The 25,065-nt window shown below is 39.8% G+C and overlaps 2 long non-coding RNA genes across 2 annotated transcripts; one reads left to right on the forward strand and one right to left on the reverse strand.

Annotated features, from left to right (window-relative positions):
* Positions 1–3,443: 3,443 nt before the first annotated feature.
* Positions 3,444–5,726, reverse strand: LOC121764696. Its single transcript, XR_006042606.1, has 4 exons — positions 5,398–5,726; positions 5,245–5,313; positions 4,168–4,233; positions 3,444–3,696 (listed from the first exon to the last, which is right to left on the reverse strand). It is a non-coding gene; the product is annotated as an uncharacterized LOC121764696 (long non-coding RNA).
* Positions 4,920–6,002, forward strand: LOC121764695. The gene is made up of 2 exons (XR_006042605.1): positions 4,920–5,104; positions 5,733–6,002. It is a non-coding gene; the product is annotated as an uncharacterized LOC121764695 (long non-coding RNA).
* Positions 6,003–25,065: the final 19,063 nt, after the last annotated feature.

Genomic DNA, 25,065 nt, shown 5'->3' on the forward strand with positions numbered 1-25,065 from the left:
GAAAACGATGAAAGGAACGATAGGACATGCATGATAATTGTAATAATGGAAAACCTGATTGTGTGGTGATATTAACAAGGGTTGTTGCACGTACGAGGGTACCAAGAGTAAAAGGTTGCGTAAAGTCGTGATTGTGTGGTATAAGCAAGCAAGGTGGGCTTTCTTTTTAAATAAGGGCAATGCCTTAAGTATACTTTTTTATGTGAAAATGATATGAATATTTGTCATGCTGTGTTTTGTTTTATTCTATGGAACCTATCTGATGTGGCTTTTGCCATAAATGGATAATCGAATTCGGGTCTGTCTAGGGAGTGAGTCCCTATTCAGGCTAGTGTACACCTATGGAGATCGTGAGCCGTCTTTTGGGTCGGCCGGTCTAGTGACTTGGAATGTGGCCACATTCCTTGTCATCAATGGATCAGATATGGTAGACATCTATGGGAAAATGACTGATCAGTCGAATTTTACAATGGAAATGATTTTAGTGTCTCGGGCATTTTCAAAGTTAAACCCGAGGTCACTCAATGGTGGCATGATAAATACTTTTTATAAAATGTTTTCGGCATGAGTCCACTGAGTGCATCAAGTACTCAGCCCTGCTTTTCTTTTTAAAAATGTGCAGATTGAGCGGTGACGAGCGCGGTGGGTGTTGAGTATAAAAGTGAAGAATGTCTATCAAATGTCTAGAATATGTTGTGTCTTCATACATAGCATTATTCTACTCTCGAAATGCTTCCGCTAAATATTGTTTCTTTTGAGTCGTTGATTGTTGAGATACTCTGATTTTATTCGAGCTATTCCCATTTGTTTCGGGCTATGGTTGAGTTGTGTTGTTTTCCCCTTTCTTCCCCGCTTCTTTAACCCTCCCCTAGTCGCGATCAACCGTGTTTTCTATCCTTAGAAAATGCGGGCGTGACATATACTCCTTTCGTCCCTTAAAAATAGACAACATTTGATATTTTGGGATTTCACTTAAAAATAGACCAATTCTATTTTTTCTTTCTAATGAGGTGGGTCTCATTCTCCACTAACAATACTTCAATAAAATTTTCTTTATATATCTCTCTTACTTTAACAACTGTGCATTAAAATCCGTGTCGTTTCAAATGTTGTCTATTTTTTAGAGACGGATGAAGTATAAATTAAATATCATTTTTCTTACTTAAAATAGAAATAGTGTAAATAGTTTGTGATGAGCCGAAACAGAAAAGTGCGAGTAATATGAGGCAGAGGGCGTACAACACTACTAACAATTTTTGGTCGTTTTTTGTAAATAAAAAATTAGGCAACACATTATATAAATTTCCATAATAAAAAAATAAATACTTAGGTATAGTCTACTTAGGTATTATTCTGGAATTACTAAACTAAGTTATCCTTGTAGGGAACATAGTACCTTAAATTATTTCCACCTTGGGTCGTCGTCATCATCCGTGACAGGTTCTGTTTAGGCAACAAAATGGTGCGTAATCTGATAACAGCTAGTAGAACAAGATGCATAGTTTCACCTGGCTGCTTGACGTTGAAACTTATACCCGTTTTTCTTTTGGTGTGTGAGTATCCCTAAAAATATTGCAACTTGCTCCTCAACGAATACATACCTACTATTTCTCAACCTTCCACTTTCTTTGGAAGAATACACAATCTCTCAAATGTATTCCTATCCATACAGAGGATCACTAAGCAATCAATGTCCCTCACGAATACAAGGGGTTTATGTACTGGACTTGTGGTGTAATTCGATTTAGAATTGAGTAATGCCTAATAAACTGCCTCCTATGACGATTTCGCATACGCCTACCGTACCTCAAATAGAAATACAAAAGTATGGTACTTTGTAAATGGAAAAGGATCATTATGTCTTCTAACAAAATTTAAATGGGTAGGGAGGTAGATATCGGAGGTGCCATCAATGAAAAAATTATAAATGACGAGTTAAATGTTCTGCGCATAAAACATAGGGAAAAAACCGTCGTTATCAAAAAAACGAATCTCACAAACTACCACCGGAACAAGCAAGTATCTACACTACTGTGACATTTATAAATGAGATAACGCAACTTCAACAAATATGCGATTCTCATAAACCGAGAGAAAAGAGAGTGATAAGGTTCGTTTCATGTATTGGTTTTAGATCAAAACTCTGTGTTTTCGGTGCACTAATGTCTGTTTCTAAGTTCAGGTGCGTGAAAAATCTGCCGGACCTGGGAAGGGCATATAAATTACCAAGGGCAGAGGAAAATGAGGAAAAAGAAGTGAAAACGCCAGCAATTTACTAGACCTAGGAGATGAAAATGAATGCTGTCAGAATATAAAAATGGAGGAAGGAGCAAATATAAATATGAAGGGCAAAAAAGAAAAATTATGAAGAGAGAACTCCCTAGGGATTGCTGCCTATATAAAGGGACGACCCCTTTTAGAAGAAGAGCCTTCATTTTTAGCATTTTTTTGATCTTTTACACTTAGTCTCCTTAGCTTCACTCTCCAATCATAGTTCACTTTACTTCACACACACTTGGCACTTATGGGGTGACTTCCGGCTACTGTGGTAGTTCCTTGCTAGTTTCTGTGGTGTAACACCGTCCTTACGAGGGCGAAGATACAATTTGCTTTTATTTTCCGTTGTTTATTCTCGCCGTCAACTTCCTTGTCGGAAGCTCGACGACCGTTTTGTGTTTTGGATATTATTCTCGTGGCTATGGCAGTTTCTACTTTCTGTTTTACTTTGGTTTTTGATGTTTGATGTGGTTTTACTGATTTTGGATGCTTTTCGCAATTGATTGTTGAATCAGAGTTGAGGTTGGTTGAATCTAAGGTTGTTTGTTGAATGTTTGGAGTTGGGATCTGTTGGTTTGTTGTTGGAATTGTTGGATCTGATTGTGGAGACGTTGGGAATTTGTGAATCGTAGTGGATCTGAAGTTGCTGTTTATATTCTGCATGGTTATGGCTATTTACTGTTTGTTCTCGCATCTGCTAGGTCCAGTAGTTTAGATCTGTCGAGTTTAGCCTTTAATTCCTTGTTTAATCTCAGATCTGGAACTTGCTCTGTTTTCATGATGTTTATTACTCTGTTCTATTCTGTTTTCCCGTTGGATACCCGAAGAAAATGAAGTTTGTTAGTAGTTAGGATCAAATCTGCAAGCTGTTTACTCTCTCTGCTTTATCTTTTTACTTTTTTGCAGCTTTTCCAGAACCTAGACATTTAGGGAAATTTGGTCCCCACTTCCTGTACTAGTTTGTTCGGTCATTTTAGGAAAGTCAGTATTGTCACGACCGCCCTTTAGGGTTATTAAATGCGGCGATCGCGACCTAACAGTACTTAAATGCAATCAAAGAAAAGGGACTAGGGTTTTATAAAAGGGGTCTGACCAAGGTAATTAATGAACAATAATCAAAAGGAAAAGGGTCAGGGTGACGTTTTGACAGATAGACCAAATAGAGAATACAATTATCATCATTGATATTCAAAATAACAAGGGTTCAACGTACTCTAAAACATATCACGCCTTTAGATTCTAAACGGAAATCAAAATAGTTTCAAGATCAACCAAAAATAAGTAAAACAGGTTTCAGCGGAAGCATCCAAGAGAAGAGTGAAGTCGTGTGTGAAGACAAGACGACACTCGGAGTTTCAAGACAATACTATCAATTTATTTAATTTTCTCAACACCGCCAACCGCTCGTCGCCGCTCAACCTGCACATAAGGAAAACACATGCACGGTTGAGTACTATAAAAATACTCGGTGGACTTATGCCGAAAACATTTTCATAAAAATAATTATTTATCATGCCATACGTATGTACCCATCGGGGTTTAGCTTTAGAAAGGCCCGAGGCACTCAAAATCATTTCCCATTGTAAAAGTCGACTGATTAGTCATTTTCCCATAGACGTTAGCCATATCTGCCAATACATGACTTGGAATGTGGCCACAAACCAAGTCACTAGACCGGCCAGCCCGTACGCAAGCACACGATCTACCATAGGTGTACACTAGTCCAAGTAGGGTTTGCGGCCCTACGAGGACCCGAATTCGATTTAGATAATAATGGCATAAAGCCATATCAGACATGCATGTTAAAAATCAAATAAGGCATGATAAACACAATTTCATTCCCATCGATAAAGTATTTAGGACATCGTCCTTATTTAAAAGAAAGCCCACCTCAAAGCGCTTAAGTCTCAACTATATCCTTTCCCTTGGAATCATGTTTCGCGCGCAAGATATCACCTTCAAATATTGGAAATAGCACGTATATCAACATGAGAAGTCAAGCAAAAGCTAAGATGCTTGCATCCTAAAGCTTCAATTATTATACCGATATGATTATGAATTCTTCCCAATTAAATCTTGATCTTTTCAATTAATTTCGCCCGCTTACGTCTCAACAAATTTTATTAACACTGCCTAAAGATTAAAACACCATGTAGTCTAATAAAAGAGTAAGTATATATCAAGCCCAAGAGATTTAAAAGGAGTCGACCATTGCCTTAAAAGAATCAGCCCAAATTAATTATGCACACCCATTCAACCAAAGAAAAAAAAGAAAGAAAGATGGTTTAATTAACCCAAATGAAAATACTCCCTTCCCAGACTACACGTACAGTACACCCCCATTCTTTTTCACCTCAAAATTAGAATCAACCATTAAACAAGAAATAAAGTTTTACCCCACCCATAATAATACACGTACCCCACTCTCATTTCTACTTTACAACAAGAACTCAGAAATAAAAGTAATAGATAATTATTTCCCATTCCACTTTAAAAATTTGAAGAATTAGAAGTAATTAGGTACTCCCATTTTAAAACACGTACCCCTCTGCTTTAAAACAAAGATTTAAAATAAAAGAAAAAAAACATTTATACACCACACTCCCCTATCCTCTTTCATTTTTTTAAAAGCAAGGACTCAATAAGAAATTAAGTAAATGACTAATGAGCACAATTACTTCTTTCCAAAACCATCGGCTACTCTTTCTCTCTCTATTGTATGTTCTCAGAACGGAGTATTCTCAAAACTCCATCTCTCTCCCTCTCGGCCCCTCTCCCTTCTCGAAACCCGATCTTCCCCGAAGCAGCCCCAAATTCCCAGTCAGAGGTACGATTTCGATTTAACTTTTCGATCTTAGTTCATGTGACTTCAGTTACTTGATTATTGGAGGGGTTTCGGATTATAGGAAAAACGACAGTGACTAAAGTAGTGATATGGCTTTAGTATTTGATGGAAGAGTTGTATACCTTCGAAAGAACAAATTGGCTTGAAACAAAAGATTGGAGCTTCTGGCTTCTCCCCCTCCCGAATCGATCCTAATTTTTGTCAGAAGGGCTTCGGGGTAAACAATATTTCATTTTATGAGGAAGAACATGAAAGGAGCATGAGAGAGTGATTACCGTGATGAAATTAGGATTTAGTGAGGAAAAAAAAACGAAATTCCTTTCTACTGCTCCCTCCGCCGTTTTGTGAAGAAGTGAGTGGCTGCGAATTTGTGTGAGGGAAAGAGATTAGGGTATGAGGATTTATATAGCCGTGTATTGAGAGTCATTTTTGGTGATTGATTTCACTTTGATTGTGGTCTAAAAATTAGGAAAGATTTGCAAGAATGGGTGAAGAGGGGAATAATTGCTGAAACGTGGAATGGGAGTAATTTTGGTGTTTGATTGCTCAATTAATTTGGGATTAATTGTTTTGACTGAATTTTAAAATTTGAAAAAATGTTTCCTTGCAGAAGGAGGATTCAACGTGAAGGGTGAAGAGAAGGGCTCTGATGGCGGAAGGAAGAATTTAGAGTCTTGGGCTCAAAAGGAATTGGGATTGGGCTAGGGATATTATTTGAATAAGTAATTAGTTTGGGCTCAAGACCCTGTTAAAATTTTATTTAAAAAGTGTAGCCCACAATTTATTCTTTATTAGATTGGACTTGTATCAATTATTTAATTCATCAGATGTGTTGGAATTTAGTCTAATAAATAATCCTCAAGGAAAGGATTTAATTAAATTCACATTGTGATTTTACCATTACCAAATTCGAGCTTGTAAAAATAAATCATTAATTATTTGAAAACAAATAAATTCACCCCACATCAATTATTCAAAACAACCACGTCACCTATCCAACGGAGTTGACTCGGTCAAGCCACAATCATAACTTCGAACCAAAATTAGGTCACCAAAGAAATCACATAATAATTCCACTCGTCATTTAATTCATGGCATTAAAAGAAATAAAAGAAATCATCTTAGGGTTCGAAAATTAGGGTTCAAAAAGTGGGGTGTTACATCCTACCAACCTTAATAAAAATTTCGTCCCGAAATTTGGTATCCTCAAGGAAACAGTTCAGGGTACAGTTCTATCATCTTGTCCTCATTCTCCCATGTGGCTTCTTCGTGCCCATGATTTCTCCAAAGTACTTTCACGTAAGCAACCGATTTATTTCTCACTTTCTGGACCTTTCGGTCCAAAATCATTTGGGGTCTCTCTTCGTAGCTCAAGTCTGGGTTCAAAGCGACTTCTTTGTAGTGAATCACGTGCTTTGGGTCGAACACGTATTTCCGTAACTGCGATACATGAAAGACGTTGTGCACGTTTCCAAGGCTTGGGGGTAGCGCCAAACGGTATGCAACAGGACCCACTCCTTCAAGGATTTCATAAGGCCCAATAAATTGCGGTTTTAATTTTCCCTTAACACCAAAACGCGTTATCCCTTTCGACGGGGATACTTTGAGGAAAACTTTGTCGCCAGCTTGAAATTGCAAGTCGGTTCCCCGGGCATCCGCGTATGACTTCTGTCTGTCTTGAGCTTCTTTTATCCTTTCACGAATTTATCGAACAATTCCAGCCATCTCTTCAACTTCATCGAGTCCAAGTACTCTTTTCTCACCAACTTCGTCCTAGTAGAGCGGGGATCTACACTTTCTCCCGTACAAGGCTTCATACGACGCCATGTTTATTGTTGCCTAGAAACTGTTGTTGTAGGCGAACTCAATCAGTGGTAGTGCGGACCCCCAACTTCATCCTCGGTCGAGCACCACAGCTCTCAACATATCCTCGAGAGTTTGGATCGTTCTTTCGGACTGCCCATCTGTCTGCGGGTGAAACGCTGTGCTAAAATTCAATCGAGTTCCTAGCTCACGTTGTAGGCTGATCTAAAATCTTGAAGTGAACTTCGGGTCACGGTCAGACGTGATCGTCACTGGGACTCCATGCAGTCGCACTATTTCCCTTATATAAATTTGAGCTAGCTTGTTTGATCCATAGGTTATGGGAATCGGTATGAAGTGTGCACTCTTGGTGAGTCGGTCTATAATTACCCAAATGGCGGTGTTCCCTTTAAGAGTCCTTGGCAATCCCGTTACGAAATCCATAGCGATGTGCTCCCATTTCTACTCGGGAATCTCTAGCGGTTGTAGTTTTCCATACGGTCGTTGATTTAGAGCCTTCACCTGTTGGCAGGCTAAGCAGCGCTCCACAAATGCCGCTATATCCCTCTGTTAGGGTTTTGTATACTAGAAATCACCTTTCGAGTGATTGGATACTGTAAAACTCTAATTGTTATTTTCCAATAAATGGAACAGATTATTTTTTGTCATAATGTTGTTATGTTTTACATTTAATGGTTGTTTATTGCATATTTAAATATATAAGCAAACGTAACAAAGTCTAAGTCTTTGTTTTAGTAGACCGGTTGTGGGCGTCGTCCAATTTAAAGTAACACGGTCAGTTCTAAACAAAGAAAAATAAGAATTTCACAACCTAGATAGCCCTAGATTACCTATCGCGAAAGGTTGCAATGTCAGTCCGATTATTTCTAAGCCTTATTGAAATAAGATGACGTTGCTGTGGTATAGCACTGAATGAATCTAACAGCAAGACGAGTCTTTATGCTATCTACTGAAAGACGAGGTCTTGATAATTAATTTCTTAATCAATGTACGTTAGCATTGAGCATACGATATTGAATATCTACTACTTTGACTTACCAAAGGTGCGAGTTTTACGTCACCCAACGATCCAGGTATATTGGGTAGTGGTGATCATTATCTAGCGATGCTAGGATTGCTATTACGTTGAATCGTGCGCGAGGAGAGTCTCGTTTGATAACATCCACAAGAGGAGCTCGAAACAAGGTTTTATTATTCGGAACCTAGCTACTTAGAGTTTAATTACTCTATGAATAATAAATAAGAGTTTCTAGCTAAGTCCACTATTGGAGATTAAAATATATTAATTAATTAAGTCCATAGCAGACAATAATTAATTAATGGATATTTCTACCGTAAGCGCGGGAAATAAATTAAATGCAATTAAAGGAAACCCGAAATGCAATTAAAGGAAACCCGGAATACTTGTAATTTCGGATTTGGAAGGCAGTGCAATATTACTTCTGTAGTAGCTGCTTGTAATATTCCAATATAAGCTTATATTAAATTGTGGGTTCAATTTAATTATTAAAAAGCAAATTGGGTGAGGCCTGATCCAAATTCTTCCTTAGATCCCTGACTGGGCTCAATATGTGACTTATATAAATAGGAGACTAAAGGAGACATAAAATACACTTTTTTTCTATCAAAATTTTCGTCCCCCTCTAGAGAGAGAGAGTTCGAAATTTGTGCTTCCTTCGTGAGCAGTTTCTGTCTTCGTTATTCAAGTCCTAGTACGTTGGTGAGATTTGCAGACACAAATATCAGCGTATAGTCCAGGAAACCAGTCAGAAGGTCCGAGTTCGAGTACTGAAGATCTTCACGAGGAGAAGACGCAAGCTATCTTCGATTCTTGATCGAATCAACGAGATAATTTGGCTAACTCCGTAGTATGCATGCTTTAGGGATTTTATATTCTAAAGCATGATTTTAATTCAAGTTATGAGCATGATACATGTAATAATTACGCGAATAGAATTTGTCTAAATAATCTGCTAAATAGATCAAATTTATGTGATCGGTAATTAATGCACGCTTCCGCTGCCAACCCCTTCAATTGGTTTCAGAGCCAGTCTTTGGCTCTGATTATTTGGATTTAAATTTCGCGAAATTCATGTATGCATGTGTTATTTGATTATGAAGCATGTTCTTGGTGTTTTTGTTTATTTATTATGCATGTTAAACTCAAGAACTATCGAATCAAAGAACTTGAATTACTCGATCGTACGAGACGTACAATCCGTCGGTGCTCGCGCCGAGGCGGATCGCGCCATGCACGATCGGGAGAGGGTTGTCGATTGAGTGGGAGCCGAGGGATTACGGTCACGAGGCGACGTGCAGACGAGCGTGGGCTAGTGCACGCCGCTGGCCGTGACCGCAAACCAAGCCGGAACCCGCGTCGAGATCGAAACGATGGAAGGTGTGGCACGGAAATTCGACCGAGAACATGCCGAGGTGCCGAGCCACCAAGCCGAGAACCCTAGGTGGAAGGGTCGAGAGGGATGGCGGCGCTGGCCGAGAGCAGACGCGCTGTCGCGCGAGCTGCTGGCCGGGAGCGCGCGCCACCTAGAGCGTCGGATAGGCCGAGAATGGGTCCGAGCTGGCCGAGAGCAGGCGCGCCACCGTGCGCTCTGCTGGCAGAGAGCTCGAGCCGCCCGACGGTGTTAGGGTTTTGTATACTTGTAATAACCTTTCGAGTGATTGGATATTGTAAAACTCTACTTGTTATTTTCCAATGAATAAAACAGATTATTTTTGTCATAATGTTGTTATGTTTTACATTTAATGATTGTTTATTACATATTTAAATGTATAAGAACGTAACAAAGTATAAGTCTTTGTTCTAGTAGACCGGTTGTGGGCGTCATCCACTTTAAGGTAACACAGTCAGTTGTGAATAAAGAAAAAGAAGAATTTCACAACCCAGATAGGCCTAGACTACCTATCGTGAAAGGTTGCAATGTCAGTCCGATTATTTGAGGTCTCTCTTCGTAGCTCAAGTCCGGGTTCAAAGCGACTTCTTTGTAGTGAATCACGTGCTTTGGGTCGAACACGTATTTCCATAACTGCGATACATGAAAGACGTTGTGCACGTTTCCAAGGATTGGGGGTAGCGCCAAACGGTATGCAACAGGACCCTTCAAGGATTTCGTAAGGCCAAATAAATCGCGGTTTTAATTTTCCTTTGACACTGAAACGCGTTATCCCTTTCGACGGTGATACTTTGAGGAAAACTTTTTTGCCAGCTTGAAATTGCAAGTCGGTTCGCCGGGCATCCGCGTATGACTTCTGTCTGTCTTGAGCTTCTTTTATCCTTTCTCGAATTTGTCGAACAATTCCAACCATCTCTTCAACTTCATCGAGTCCAAGTACTCTTCTCTCACCAACTTCGTCCCAGTAGAGCGGGGATCTACATTTTCTCCCATACAAGGCTTCATACGATGCCATGTTTATTGTTGCCTGGAAACTGTTGTTGTAGGCGAACTCAATCAGTGGTAGTGCGGACTCCCAACTTCATCCTCGGTCGAGCACCACAGCTCTCAACATATCCTCGAGAGTTTGGATCGTTCTTTCGGACTGCCCATCTTTCTGCAGGTAAAACGCTGTGCTAAAATTCAATCGAGTTCCTAGCTCACGTTGTAGGCTGATCCAAAATCTTGAAGTGAACTTCGGGTCACGGTCAGACGTGATCGTCACTGGGACTCCATGCAGTCGCACTATTTCCCTTATATAAATTTGAGCTAGCTTGTTTGATCCATAGGTTATGGGAATCGGTATGAAGTGTGCACTCTTGGTGAGTCGGTCTATAATTACCCAAATGGCGGTGTTCCCTTTAAGAGTCCTTGGCAATCCCGTTACGAAATCCATGGCGATGTGCTCCCATTTCCACTCGGGAATCTCTAGCGGTTGTAGTTTTCCATACGGTCGTTGATGTAGAGCCTTCACCTGTTGGCAGGCTAAGCAGCGCTCCACAAATGCCGCTATATCCCTCTGTTAGGGTTTTGTATACTAGAAATCACCTTTCGAGTGATTGGATACTGTAAAACTCTAATTGTTATTTTCCAATAAATGCAACAGATTATTTTTTGTCATAATGTTGTTATGTTTTACATTTAATAGTTGTTTATTGCATATTTAAATGTATAAGCACACGTAACAAAGTCTAAGTCTTTGTTTTAGTAGACCGGTTGTGGGCGTCGTCCAATTTAAGGTAACACGGTCAGTTCTAAACAAAGAAAAAGAAGAATTTCACAACCCAGATAGGCCTACACTACCTATCATGAAAGGTTGCAATGTCAGTCCGATTATTTCTAAGCCTTATTGAAATAAGATGACGTTGGTGTGGTATAGCACTGAATGGATCTAATAGCAAGACGAGTCTTTATGCTATCTACTGAAAGATGAGGTCTTGATAATAATTTGTTAATCAATGTATGTTAGCATTGAGCATACGATATTGAGTATCTACTACTTTGACTTACCAATGGTGCGGGTTTTTCATAACCTAACGATGCATGTATATTGGTTAGTGGTGATCATTATCTAGCGGTGCTAGGATTGCTATTACGTTGAATCGTGCGCGAGGAGAGTCTCGTTTGATAACATCCACAACAGGAGCTCGAAACAAGGTTTTATTATTCGTAACCTAGCTAGTTGGAGTTTGATTACTCTATGAATAATAAATAAGAGTTTCTTGCTAAGTTCACTCTTGGAGATTAAATATGTTGATTAATTAAGTCCATAGCAGACATTAATTAATTAATGGATGTTTCTATCTTAAGCGCGAGAAATAAATTAAACGCAAATAAAGGAAACCCGGAATACTTGTAATTTCGGATTTGGAAAGGCAGTGCAATATTACTTCTGTAGTGGCTGCTTGTAATATTCCAATATAAGCTTATATTAAATTGTGGGTTCAATTTAATTAGTAAAAAGCTAATTGGGTGAGGCCTGATCCAATTCTTCCTTAGATCCTTGACTAGGCCCAATTTGTGACTTAATATAAATAGGAGAATAAAGGAGACAGAAAACACTTTTTTCTACATAAAAATTTCGTCCCCCTCTAGAGAGAGAGAGTTCGAAATTTGTGTCTCTTCCGTGAGGAGTTTCTATCTTCCATTATTCGAGTCCTAGTACGTTGGTGAGATTTGCCCACACAAATATCAGCGTACAGTCCGGGACACCAGTCAGAAGATCCGAGGTCTTGTATTGAAGATCTTCACGTGGAGACAGAGCAAGCCATCATCGATTTTTGATTGAATCAACGAGGTAAATTGACTAATTCCATAGTAAGCATGTTTTAGGGATTTTATATGCTAAAGCATGTTTTAATTCAAGTTATGAGCGTGATACATGTGATAATTGTGCGAATAGAATTTGTCTGAATAATCTGCTAAATAAATCAAATTCATGTGATCAGATATTGATGTATGCTTCCACTGCTAACCCTTCAATTGGTATCAGAGCTAGTCTTTGGCTCTGATTATTTGGATTTAAATTTCTCGAAATTCATGTATGCATGTCAAATTTGATTGCAAAGAATGTTCTTGTGTTTTTGTTTAAATTTTTATGCATGTTGAACTCAAGAACTGTCGAATCAAAGAACTTGAATTGCTCGAACGTACCACGTGCGATCGAGGTAGGGATGTCGATTGAGTGGGAGCCGAGGGATCGCGGTCGTAAGGCGACGCGCAAACGAGCGTGGGCTCGTGCACGTCGCCGGCCGAGACTGCAAACCCAGGCGGAACCCGCGTCGAGATCGAAAGGGCGGATGGAGTGGCACGGCAGTTCGACCGAGAACGTGCCGAGGTGCCGAGACGCCATGCCGAATCCTAGGCGGAAGGTCCGGCGCCACCCGACGGAACACCTGGCCGAGAGCGTCGCGCCTGTTGGCGTGTCCCTGGTTGGGGCAGTGGGAAGAGCTGGAGTGAGATGGACCGAGATGGGCAGTCCGAGATGGCCGAGAGCAGCCGCGCCACCGTGCGCACTGCTGGACGAGAGCTCAAGCCACCCGACGGAACACGGAGCCAAGACGGGCGCTGGCCGCTGGCCGAGAGGAGTCACGCCTCCGAGAGCACTCCTGGCCGAGACGGAGGCGACACCCCACGAGCGCCGAGATGCTGGCCCGCCACCTGGCTGCCGGTGGCCGAGACGCTGCATGCGTCGTGGTCTGATGAAGAACTCGTCGGATTTTCATCGTTCATCTTTCGTGCGAACCTCGTACGATGAGACAATGATGAAAGATTATTTTAATGATTATTTAATTATTTTATTAAAATATATCATTAAAATATTATTATTTAATAGAAATAAAATCTTCATGGAAGATTTGCCTAGATTTTAAGAATATTTTTATTATTATCAATATCTATGGAAATAAATAATATTATTTTGATTCCTAGATGACATGGATGAGAATAATTTAATAGTTTCCTATTATTAATCTAGATTTAAGGAATATTTTTATTATTTTCTATATCTATGGAAATAAATAATATTATTTTGATTCCTAGATGATATGGATAAGAATAATTTAATAGTTTCCTAATATTTATATATCTAAGATCCTAATAAGGATAGATATGTATGAATACAATAAATAATAAAATATCTCTTCCTAATCTTGAACAAGAAAATAATTTGAATTTATTTTTCATGTCTTATTAAGGATTAAATAATTTGTTTATTTTAGATATACCTTATAGTAGACATGAATAAGAATTAAATTCTAGAACAACAATTTCCTAAAGGAATATAACAACATTAATCTAAAGATTTAATTATCCAGCAAATTAAATACCAACAGAATTTAATCAAGCCTTTCTCTGCCCTAAGGCTAAGGATAATTAAAGAAAAAAAACCATAACCCAAATATCTAAACTATAATTACGAACTCAACGTTTGTATATGGTCTCCATCAATTGGTCTGTAATTTATGAAGCCTTTTTATAATATTATCGCCACTTGCTCCGTTGGGACAATAATCTTAAGTAAATAGCAATTTCATGAAGGCGGACTTCTCAAATATAAATAGTATGAACTAGAATGTAGTTTCCAATATTATCGCCACCTGCTCTGTGGGGACAATAATCCTAAGAAACTACGAGATTCAGAAGTTCACACAGGATTTATGAGATAGCTTGATCTTGTTAGCAGCACATGAACATTGTTATGGGAGTGTGTTGTAGAAATGAGACTCTGTAATGCTAAAGAGATGGTCTTGCTTAGGCAACATTAGGCGGCCATGCCACTCTGTGGTCTCTGGACTATTCGTCGGTGTTGTGACTAGTAAAATTGTAAGATTTTAATGCGTATTGACTTCCTCTGGAGGGTACAAAATTTTAATTTTACAGCTGTAAGATTTTGAAAAGTTTTATGGTTAATCTAATCAAACTTCTTACATAAGTTTATGACAAATGGTAAATATTCTGTTTTGCAGTGCAAACCAAATCGTCAATATGTCGTTCAATCCTCTTTCTGCAATTCTTAAAGAAAACAAACTCGAGGGCCAAAATTATATAGAATGGGAACAAAATTTAGACATCATTCTTACAGCTGCAGAGTACAACTTTGTGCTCACAACCCCGCGACCTCCAGTGCCAGCGGCTAACGCTGCGGTAGGACTCAGAGATGCACATAGACGGTGGCATAAGGCGAATGATATGGCTAAGTGCTACATGTTGGAATCTATGTCATCAGTACTCAAGCATCAGCATTCTGCCATGGAAACTGCCGCCGAGATTATGCAGAATCTCAAGAATCTTTTTGGTACTCAGAATCGAACGGCTAAGTCTCAAGCCTTTCGGATCATCATTTCGAAGACAATGAAAGAAGGCTCGTCTGTGAGGGACCATGTCCTCGAGATTATGGGCCACCTCAACCAGATTGAGGTATTGGGAGGGACGATCGATCCCGAGTCCCAGGTAACAATCATCCTTCAAAGTCTTCCCCCTAGCTTCCAGTAGTTCAAGCTCAACTTTGAGATGAACAAAAGGAATTACACCTTGGCAGAACTATTGACTGAACTTCAGTCAGCAGAGGACCTTATGGTCCAGGCTAAGGCTGCCATGATGACTTCGGCACCTCGTTCCTCTGGCTTCAAGCCTAGCATAGGAAAAAGGAAGGCACCGAACTCAGAATCGGGCAAAGTGGCTAAGGGAAAGAAGAAGAAAAATGCAAATAAGAAGCCCTCGGGGAAGTGTTTCAAGTGTGGTGAGAAGGGGCATTGGAATCCAGACTGTCCTAAAAGGGGCAAGGCTACAGGTATGCACCAAGCTCTAGTAGTCGAGTCTTGTTTGGCTTCGACATCTACTTGCACTTGGGTTATTGACACAGGAGCTACTGATCATATTTGTTTTGATTCTGACTTAATGCACGTGACAAGACAGCTACATGATCGTGAGATCGAAGTCCAGCAGGGCGACGCTACCAAAGTGGCGGCCATTGCAGTGGGAGACATTTATTTGCGTTTTAGTAGTGATAGATTTTTTATTTTGAAGAATGTTTTGTTGATACCTTCTTTTAGAAGAAATTTAATTTCAGTTTCTAAATTAGTTTTTGATGGATATTTGATTTCTTTTAATGACAATTGTGTTATTAAGAAAGATGGTTCTTATATCTGTCATGGTATCATGGAAAACAAGTTGTACACAATCACTTCTACACAGTTTAATAATCGCAAATCAGAACTCAATACAACATCGAAAATTTCAAAGAAACGAAAGGAACCTTCAAGTTCAGTAAACGAAACGTACTTATGGCACCTTAGACTTGGTCATGCCAATGAAAGGAGGATCCATTCTCTTATTCAACAAGATCTTATTAAAGGTCTAGAGGAGGAAACTTTTCATAAGTGTGAGTCATGCTTAGAAGGCAAGATGACCAAGAGGCCTTTTAAAGCTAAGGGCAATAGGGCCAAGGAAGTACTTGAGATTGTTCATTCCGATGTATGTGGACCAATGTCTAAAGAGGCAAGGGGTGGTTTTCGATACTTCATCACTTTTATTGATGACTTCTCGAAAATTGGATATGTCTATTTGATGCGTCACAAGTCTGAGTCTTTTGACAAGTTTAAGACTTTAAGACTCTTGTGGAGAAGTATCATGGAAAGAATATCAAATGCCTACGATCTGATCGTGGAGGCGAATACCTCAGTGCCGAATTTTTGGACTACTTATCGGAGTCAGGAATTGAATCTCAACTGACTGCGCCGGGCACACCCCAGCAGAACGGCGTGGCTGAAACAAGGAACAGGACCTTGTTAAACATGGTTCGATCGATGATGAGTTATGCACGTCTGCCTATTTCGTTTTGGGGACATGCCTTGTTTTCTACAAGCCATATTTTAGACAATTTACCATCGAAATCCGTACCTACTCCTCCTTATGAGTTGTGGACTGGGCGTAAGCCCAATCTAGCACATCTCAAGATTTGGGGTTGCCCGGCTCATGTATTGGAAAAGGATCCAACTAAGCTAGGATAAAGGACGGAGGTATGTTTGTTTATAGGATACCCCAAAGGCACGAAAGATTATGAATTCTTTAGTCTCCGAGACAAGAAAGTCATTGTGAGTACTCACGCGACATTCTTAGAGGAAGACTATGTAATGAATCATAAACCCAGCAGTGAAGTGGCTCTCGATTAGCTGACTTCTGTCACAAGTTCCATTAACCAAGAACAAGTACCAAGTGTACAATCAATTCTCGAAACGTCAACTTCTACTCAAAATATTGTAGTGCCGTGCCGCAGTGGGAGGGTCTCGCATGAGCCCGACAGATACATTGGTTTGGGGGAATCTATGGATCACTCCTCGGACAGTAATGTATTAGATCCCTGGAACATTGCGGAGGCACTGGCAGATGTCGATCATTGCGAATGGGTGAAAGCAATGGATTCAGAACTACAATCTATGATAGACAAAGACGTCTACGATTTGTCCGTCCTACCCGAAGGCTGTACTGCTACTGGGAGCAAGTGGATATATAAACGTAAACGTGGACCCGATGGACGAGTTAAAGTCATTAAGGTAAGACTAGTGGCCAAGGGGTATACCCAAAAGGAAGGCGTCGATTATGACGAGACCTTCTCCCCAGTGGCCATGCTCAAATCGATCCGGATACTATTTTCTATTGCAGCTAATATGGATTGGGATGTATGGCAGATGGACGTTAAGACTGCGTTTCTAAACGGCGGTCTTGAGGAGACCATCTACATGGAACAACCCGAAGGATATGCCATAAAGGGCAAAGAACACATGGTTTGGAAGCTTAAGAAGGCCATTTATGGCCTCAAGCAAGCATCTAGATCGTGGAACCAATGTTTCGATCAAACTGTTCGCAAGTTTGGATTCGAAAAGTGCCCAAGTGAAAACTGTGTGTATAAGAAAGTTGATAAGGGGAATGTGGTGTTCTTAGTTTTATATGTAGATGACATTCGTCTAATTGGAAACAATAAAAAGATGTTGTCATCAGTACGAACTTGGTTGTCGAACCAATTCGAGATGAAGGATATGGGAGACGCGGGACACATCCTCGAGATCAAGGTTTTTCGGAATCGAGAAAAGAAGATGTTGTGCTTATCTCAAGAACCTTACATCGACATTGTACTTAGTCGTTTTAGCATGCAGGACGCCAAGAAATGTTTCTTACCTTTTAGACATGGCATCCATTTATCTCAAGAGATGTGCCCTAAAACGCCATCTGAGATACAGGAAATGAGAAGGATTCCATATAGTGCAGAGAGGAGACATACAAGTAGTCCTTTTACAAAGGCTTTGACGGTGAAACCGTTCGAATGCCACGTTGAAGGGATGAGAGTTCGACTCATTCAAGACCTCAACTCGCTTTCAGTATAAGTGGGAGAATTTAGACGTGTGCATTATTTTTTTGTATACTCGAAAGCTGTTTTAAGTATAAGTTGTTAGGGTTTTGTATACTAGAAATCATCTTTCGAGTGATTGGATACTGTAAAACTCTACTTGTTATTTTCCAATGAATAAAACAGATTTTTGTCATAATGTTGTTATGTTTTACATTTAATGGTTAGTTATTGCATATTTAAATGTATAAGAACGTAACAAAGTCTAAGTCTTTGTTCTAGTAGACCGGTTGTGGGCGTCGTCCACTTTAAGGTAATACGGTCAGTTCTGAACAAAGAAAAAGATGAATTTCACAACCCAGAAAGGCCTAGACTACCTATCGTGAAAGGTTGCAATGTCAATTCGATAATTTCTAAGCCTTATTGAAATAAGATGACGTTGATGTGGTATAGCACTGAATGGATCTAACAGCAAGACGAGTCTTTATGCTATCTACTGAAAGACGAGGTCTGGATAATAATTTCTTAATCAATGTACGTTAGCATTGAGCATACGATATTGAGTATCTACTACTTTGACTTACCAAAGGTGCGGGTTTTTCGTAACCCAACGAACCAGGTATATTGGGTAGTGGTGATCATTATCTAGCGGTGCTAGGATTGCTATTACGTTGAATCGTGTGCGAGGAGAGTCTTGTTTGATAACATCCACAAGAGGAGCTCGAAACAAGGTTTTATTATTCGGAACCTAGCTAGTTGGAGTTTGATTACTCTATGAATAATAAATAAGAGTTTCTTGCTAAGTCCACTCTTGGAGATTAAATACGTTGATTAATTAAGTCCATAGCAGACATTAATTAATTAATGGATGTTTCTATCTTAAGCGCGGGAAATGAATTGAACGCAAATAAAGGAAACCCGGAATACTTGTAATTTCAGATTTGGAAAGACAATGCAATATTACTTCTGTAGTGGCTGCTTGTAATATTCCAATATAAGCTTATATTAAATTGTGGGTTCAATTTAATTAGTAAAAAGCTAATTGGGTGAGGCATGATCCAATTCTTCCTTAGATCCTTGACTAGGCCCAGTTTGTGACTTAATATAAATTGGAGAATAAAGGAGACAGAAAACACTTTTTTCTACATAAAAATTTCGTCCCCCTCTAGAGAGAGAGAGTTTGAAATTTGTGTCTCCTCCGTGAACAGTTTATGTCTTCCATTATTCGAGTCCTAGTACGTTGGTGAGATTTGCTTACACAAATATCAGCGTACAGTCCGGGACACCAGTCAAAAGATCCGAGGTCTTGTATTGAAGATCTTCACGTGGAGACGGAGCAAGCCATCATCGATTCTTGATTGAATCAACGAGGTAAATTGGCTAATTCCGTAGTAAGCATGTTTTTGGGATTTTATATGATAAATCATGTTTTAATTCAAGTTATGAGCATGATACATGTGATAATTGCGCGAATAGAATTTGTCTGAATAATCTGCTAAATAGATCAAATTCATGTGATCGGATATTGATGCACGCTTCCGCTGCCAACCCCTTCAGATGGAAGGCTGGCCGAGACGCGTCGGCACCCGACGGTCGAGACGTCCGAGATGGGTGCTCGCCGCTGGCCGAGACGTGGCGACACCCGATGGCTCGATGGGCCGAGACCCTGGCGCTCCACCTGCGCGCCGGGGGCCGAGACGCTGTGTGCGTCGTGTTCCGACGACGAACTCGTCGGATCTTCGTCGTTCATCGTTCGTGCAAACCTTGTACGATGAGATAACGATGAAGGATGATTTTAATGATTATTTAATTATTTTATTAAAAGATATTAATAAAATATTATTATTTAATGGAAATAAAATCTTTTTGGAAGATTTGTCTAGATTTTAGGAATATTTTTATTATTATCTATATCTATGGAAATAAATAATATTATTTTATTCCTAGATGACATGGATGATAATAATTTAATAGTTTCCTAATATTTATCTAGACTTTAGGAATATTTTTATTATTTTCTATATCTATGGAAATAAATAATATTATTTTGATTCCTAGATGATATAGATGAGAATAATTTATAGTTTCCTAATATTTATATATCTAAGATCCTAAAAAGGATAGATTTGTATGAATACATTAAATAATGAAATATCTCTTCCTAATCTTGAACATGGAATTAATTTGAATTTAATTTTTCATGTCTTATTAAGAATTAAATAATTTATTTATTTTAGATATCTTATAGTAGACATGAATAAGAATTATATTCTAGAACAATAATTTCCTAAAGGAATATACCAATTAATAAAAGATTTAATAATCCAGCAAATTAAATACTAACAGAATTTAATTAAGCCTTAAACTGCCTCAAGGCTAAGGATAATTAAAGAAAAACCATAACCCAAAATATCTAAGCTATAATTACGAACTCAATGTTTGTATATGGTCTCCACCAATTGGTCTGCAATTTATGAAGCTTTTTTCTAATATTATCGCCACCTACACTGTGGGGACAATAATCCTAAGAAATAGCAAGTTCATATGGCTGACTTCTCAAATATAAATGGTATGAACTAGAATGTGGTTTCCAATATTATTGTCACCTGCTCTGTGGGGACAATAATCCTAAGAAACTACGAGATTCAGAAGTCCACACAGGATTTATGAGATAGCTTGATCTTGTTAGCAACACATAAGCATTGTTACGGGAGTGTGTTGTAGAAATGAGATTCTGTAATGCTAAATTTGGTGGTCTTGCTTAGGCAACATTAGGCGGCCATGCCACTCTGTGGTCTCTGGACTATTCGTCGGTGTTGTGACTAGTAAAATTGTAAGATTTTAATGCTTATTGACTTCCTCTGGAGGGTACAAAATTTTAATTTTACAGTTGTAAAATTTTGAAAAGTTTTATGGTTAATCTAATCAAATTTCTTACATAAGTTTATGACAAATAGTAAAATACTCTGTTTTGCAGTGCAATTCAAATCGTCACAATGTCGTTCAATCCTCTTTCTGCAATTCTCAAAGAAAACAAACTCGAGGGCCAAAATTACATAGAATGGAAATAAAATTTGGACATCGTTCTTACAGTTGAAGAGTACAACTTTGTGCTCATAACCCCGCGACCTCCAGTACCGGCGGCTAACGCTGCGGTAGGACTCAGAGATGCACATAGAAAGTGGCATAAGGCGAATGAGATGACTAAGTGCTACATGTTGGCATCTATGTCTTCAGTACTCAAGCATCAACATTCTGCCATGGAAACTGCCACTGAGATTATGCAGAATCTCAAGAATCTTTTTGGTACTCAGAACCGAACGGCTAAGTCTTAAGGCTTTCGGAGTATCATGTCGAAGGCAATGAAGGAGGGCTCGTCTGTGAGGGACCATGTCCTCGAGATGATGGGCCACCTAAACCAGATTGAGGTCTTGGGAGGGACGATCGATCCCGAGTCCCAAGTGACAATCATCCTTCAAAGTCTTCCCCCTAGCTTCCAGCAGTTCAAGCTCAACTTTGAGATGAACAAAAGGAATTACACCTTGGCAGAGCTGTTGACTGAACTTCAGTCGGCAGAGGACCTCATGGTTCAGGCTAAGGCTGCCATGATGACTTCGGCGCCTCGTTCCTCTGGCTTCAAGCCTAGCATAGGAAAAAGGAAGGCACCGAACTCAGAATCGGGCAAAGTGGCTAAGGGAAAGAAGAAGAAAAGGGCAAATAAGAAGCCCTCCAGGAAGTGTTTCAAGTGTAGTGAGAAGGGGCATTGGAAGCCAGACTGTCCTAAAAGGGGCAAGGCTACAGGTATGCACCAAGCTCTAGTAGTCGAGTCTTGTTTGGCTTCGACATCTACTTGCACTTGGGTTATTGACACAGGAGCTACTGATCATATTTGTTTTAATCCTGACTTAATGCAGGTGACAAGACGACTACATGATCGTGAGATCGAAGTCCAGCTGGGTGACGCTACCAAAGTGGCGGCCGTTGCAGTGGGAGACATTTATTTGCGTTTTAGTAGTGATAGATTTTTTATTTTGAAGAATATTTTTGTTGATACCTTCTTTTAGAAGAAATTTAATTTCAGTTTCTAAATTGGTTTTTTATGGATATTCGATTTCTTTTAATGACAACTGCGTTATTAAGAATGATAGTTCTTATATCTGTCGTGGTATCATGGAAAACAATCTGTACACAATCACTTCTACACAATTTAATAATCAGAAATCAGAACTCAATACAACATCGAAAATTTCAAACAAACGAAAGGAACCTTCAAGTTCAATGAACGAAACGTACTTATGGCACCTTAGACTTGGTCATGCAAATGAAAGGAGGATCCATTCTCTTGTTCAACAAGATCTTATCAAAGGTTTAGAGGAGGAACCTTTTCATGAGTGTGAGTCATGCTTAGAAGGCAAGATGACCAAGAGGCCTTATAAGGCTAAGGGCAATAGGGCCAAGGAAGTACTTGAGCTCATTCATTCCGATGTATGTGGACCAATGTCTATTTGATGCGTCACAAGTCAAAGTCTTTTGACAAGTTTAAAGACTTTAAGACTCTTGTGGAGAAGTATCGTGGAAAGAATATTAAAAGCCTTCGATCTGATCGTGGAGGCGAATACCTCAGTGCCGAATTTTTGGACTACTTATCGGAGTCGGGAATTCAATCCCAACTGACTGCGCCGGGCACGCCCCAGCAGAACGGCGTGGCTGAAAGAAGGAACAAGACCTTGTTAAATATGGTTCGATCGATGATGAGTTATGCACGTCTGCCTATTTCGTTTTGGGGACATGCCTTGCTTTCTGCAAGCCATATTTTAGACAATTTACCATCAAAATCCGTACCTACTAATCCTTATGAGTTGTGGACTGGGCGCAAGCCCAATCTAGCACATCTCAAGATTTGAGGTTGCCCGACTCATGTATTGGAAAAGGATCCAACTAAGCTAGGATCAAGGACGGAGGTATGTTTGTTTATAGGATACTCCAAAGGGACGAAAGGTTATAAATTCTTTAGTCTCCGAGACAAGAAAGTCATTGTGAGTACTCACGCGACATTCTTAGAGGAAGACTATGTAATGAATCATAAACCCAGTAGTGAAGTGGCTCTTGATGAGCTAACTTCTGTCAAAAGTTCCATTAACCAAGAAAAAGTACCAAGTGTACAAACAATTCCCGAAACTTCAACTTCTACTCAAAATATTGTAGTGCCGCGCCTCAGTGGGAGGGTCTCGCATGAGCTCGACAGATACATTGGTTTGGGAGAATCTATGGATCACTCCTCGGATAGTAATGTATTAGATCCCTGGAATTTTGCGGAGGCGCTGGCAGATGTCTATCATTGCGAATGGGTGAAAGCAATGGATTCAGAACTACAATCTATGATAGACAAAGACGTCTACGATTTGTCCATCCTACCCGAAGGCTGTACTGCCATTGGGAGCAAGTGGATATATAAACGTAAACGTGGATCAGATGAACGAGTTAAAGTCTTTAAGGCAAGACTAGTGGCCAAGGGGTATACCCAAAAGGAAGGCGTCGATTATGACGAGACCATCTCCCCAGTGGCCATGCTCAAATCGATCCGGATACTATTGTCTATTGCAGCTTATATGGATTGGGATGTATGGCAGATGGACGTTAAGATTGCGTTTCTAAACGGCGGTTTTGAGGAGACCATCTACATGGAACAACCCGAAGGATATGCCATAAAGGGCAAAGAACACATGGTTTGAAAGCTTAAGAAGGCCATTTATGGCCTCAAGCAAGCATCTAGATCGAGGAACCAATGTTTCGATCAAACTGTTCGCAAGTTTGGATTTGAAAAGTGCCCAATTGAAAGCTGCGTGTATAAGAAAGTTAATAAGGGGAATGTAGTGTTCTTAGTATTATATTGATAAGGCTAATTTCATGCATAGGTCTAGGGGATAAATTCATGAAATTACGGGGTCTAACACACGTCTTAAGCATGAAAAAAGTGAGGCATGCAAGACAGAGGAAATCTCGGAGCTGAAGGGTAGAATGGAGATTTCTACGAAGGCTTCTAGAAGATTATGTCCGCGCCTATATAAGGAAAGAAGCATGCATTCTAGAGGGACCTTCTCGGTGGAGGCCTCGTTACGGATTGTAGCTAGAAGCTCACTTTTCTCTTACACACTTGGGTTCTTTTTGGAAAATTCGGAAGTTCCCGTCTAGGTTCACTTCCTGTTTATAGTAGTTTCATTTGGGTGTAACACTGTCCTGTCGAGGGCGAAGAAACAATTTCCAATTTATTTCTCGTTATTTTGTGGATTTCACCGAGCTTCGCTGTTCGAAGCTCGGCACTCTGTTTACCCTTTATTCTGTGGGTTTATGCAAGCTATTTTCCATAATGTTGATGGTGTTTGTTTCTGCTTTAGTTACTTTGTTTTTCTGGAGTTCGTGCTAGTACTTGTTTTGGATGCTTTTCGCATTTGCTGATCGGAGTAGATCTTTAGAATCGAAAGTTATGGGGATGATTCTGGTTGTTGTAGGACTCGGATCGCTTGGATCCGGAGTGGATTAAGCATCCGACGAGAGATCTGAATAGAGTTGGTTTAATTTGATGCCTAGCCTTTGTGTTTTTATTTCGCTTTGTCATCAGTACGAACATGGTTGTCGAACCAGTTCGAGATGAAGGATATGGGAGACGCGGGACACATCCTCGGGATCAAGGTTCTTCGGAATCGAGAAAAGAAGATGTTGTGCTTATCTCAAGAACCTTACATCAACACAGTACTTAGTCGTTTTAGCATGCAGGACGCCAAGAAAGGTTTCTTACCTTTTAGACATGACATCCATTTATCTCAAGAGATGTGCCCTAAAATGCCATCTGAGATACAAGCAATGAGAAGGATTCCATATGCTTCGGCAGTTGGAAGTCTCATGTATGCTATGCTTTGTACTAGACCTGATATTTGCTTTGCTGTTGGCATGGTGGCAAGATATCAGTCGAATCCTGGCCAAGGACATTGGACTGCCGTAAAGAACATATTCAAGTACCTTAAACGGACTAAGGACTATGCTCTAGTTTACAATGCAGTCGAGCTCTGTCCTTTGGGATATACTGACTCAGACTTTCAAGCTGATTAGGACTCGAGAAAATCTACTTCAGGATATGTGTTCACCTTAGGAGGTGGAGCCGTAATTTGGAAGAGTGTGAAGCAGAAATGCATCGCGGACTCGACCATGGAAGCCGAGTATGTGGCCGCTTCGGAGGCTGCAAAAGAGGCTGTATGGTTAAAGAACTTCCTTATGTATTTAGGTGTGGTTTCGAATCTGCCCAAGAGCATCACCATTTATTGTGACAA

The sequence above is a fragment of the Salvia splendens genome, chromosome 14, assembly GCF_004379255.2.
Source record: "Salvia splendens isolate huo1 chromosome 14, SspV2, whole genome shotgun sequence".
Classification (NCBI taxonomy): Eukaryota; Viridiplantae; Streptophyta; class Magnoliopsida; order Lamiales; family Lamiaceae; genus Salvia; species Salvia splendens.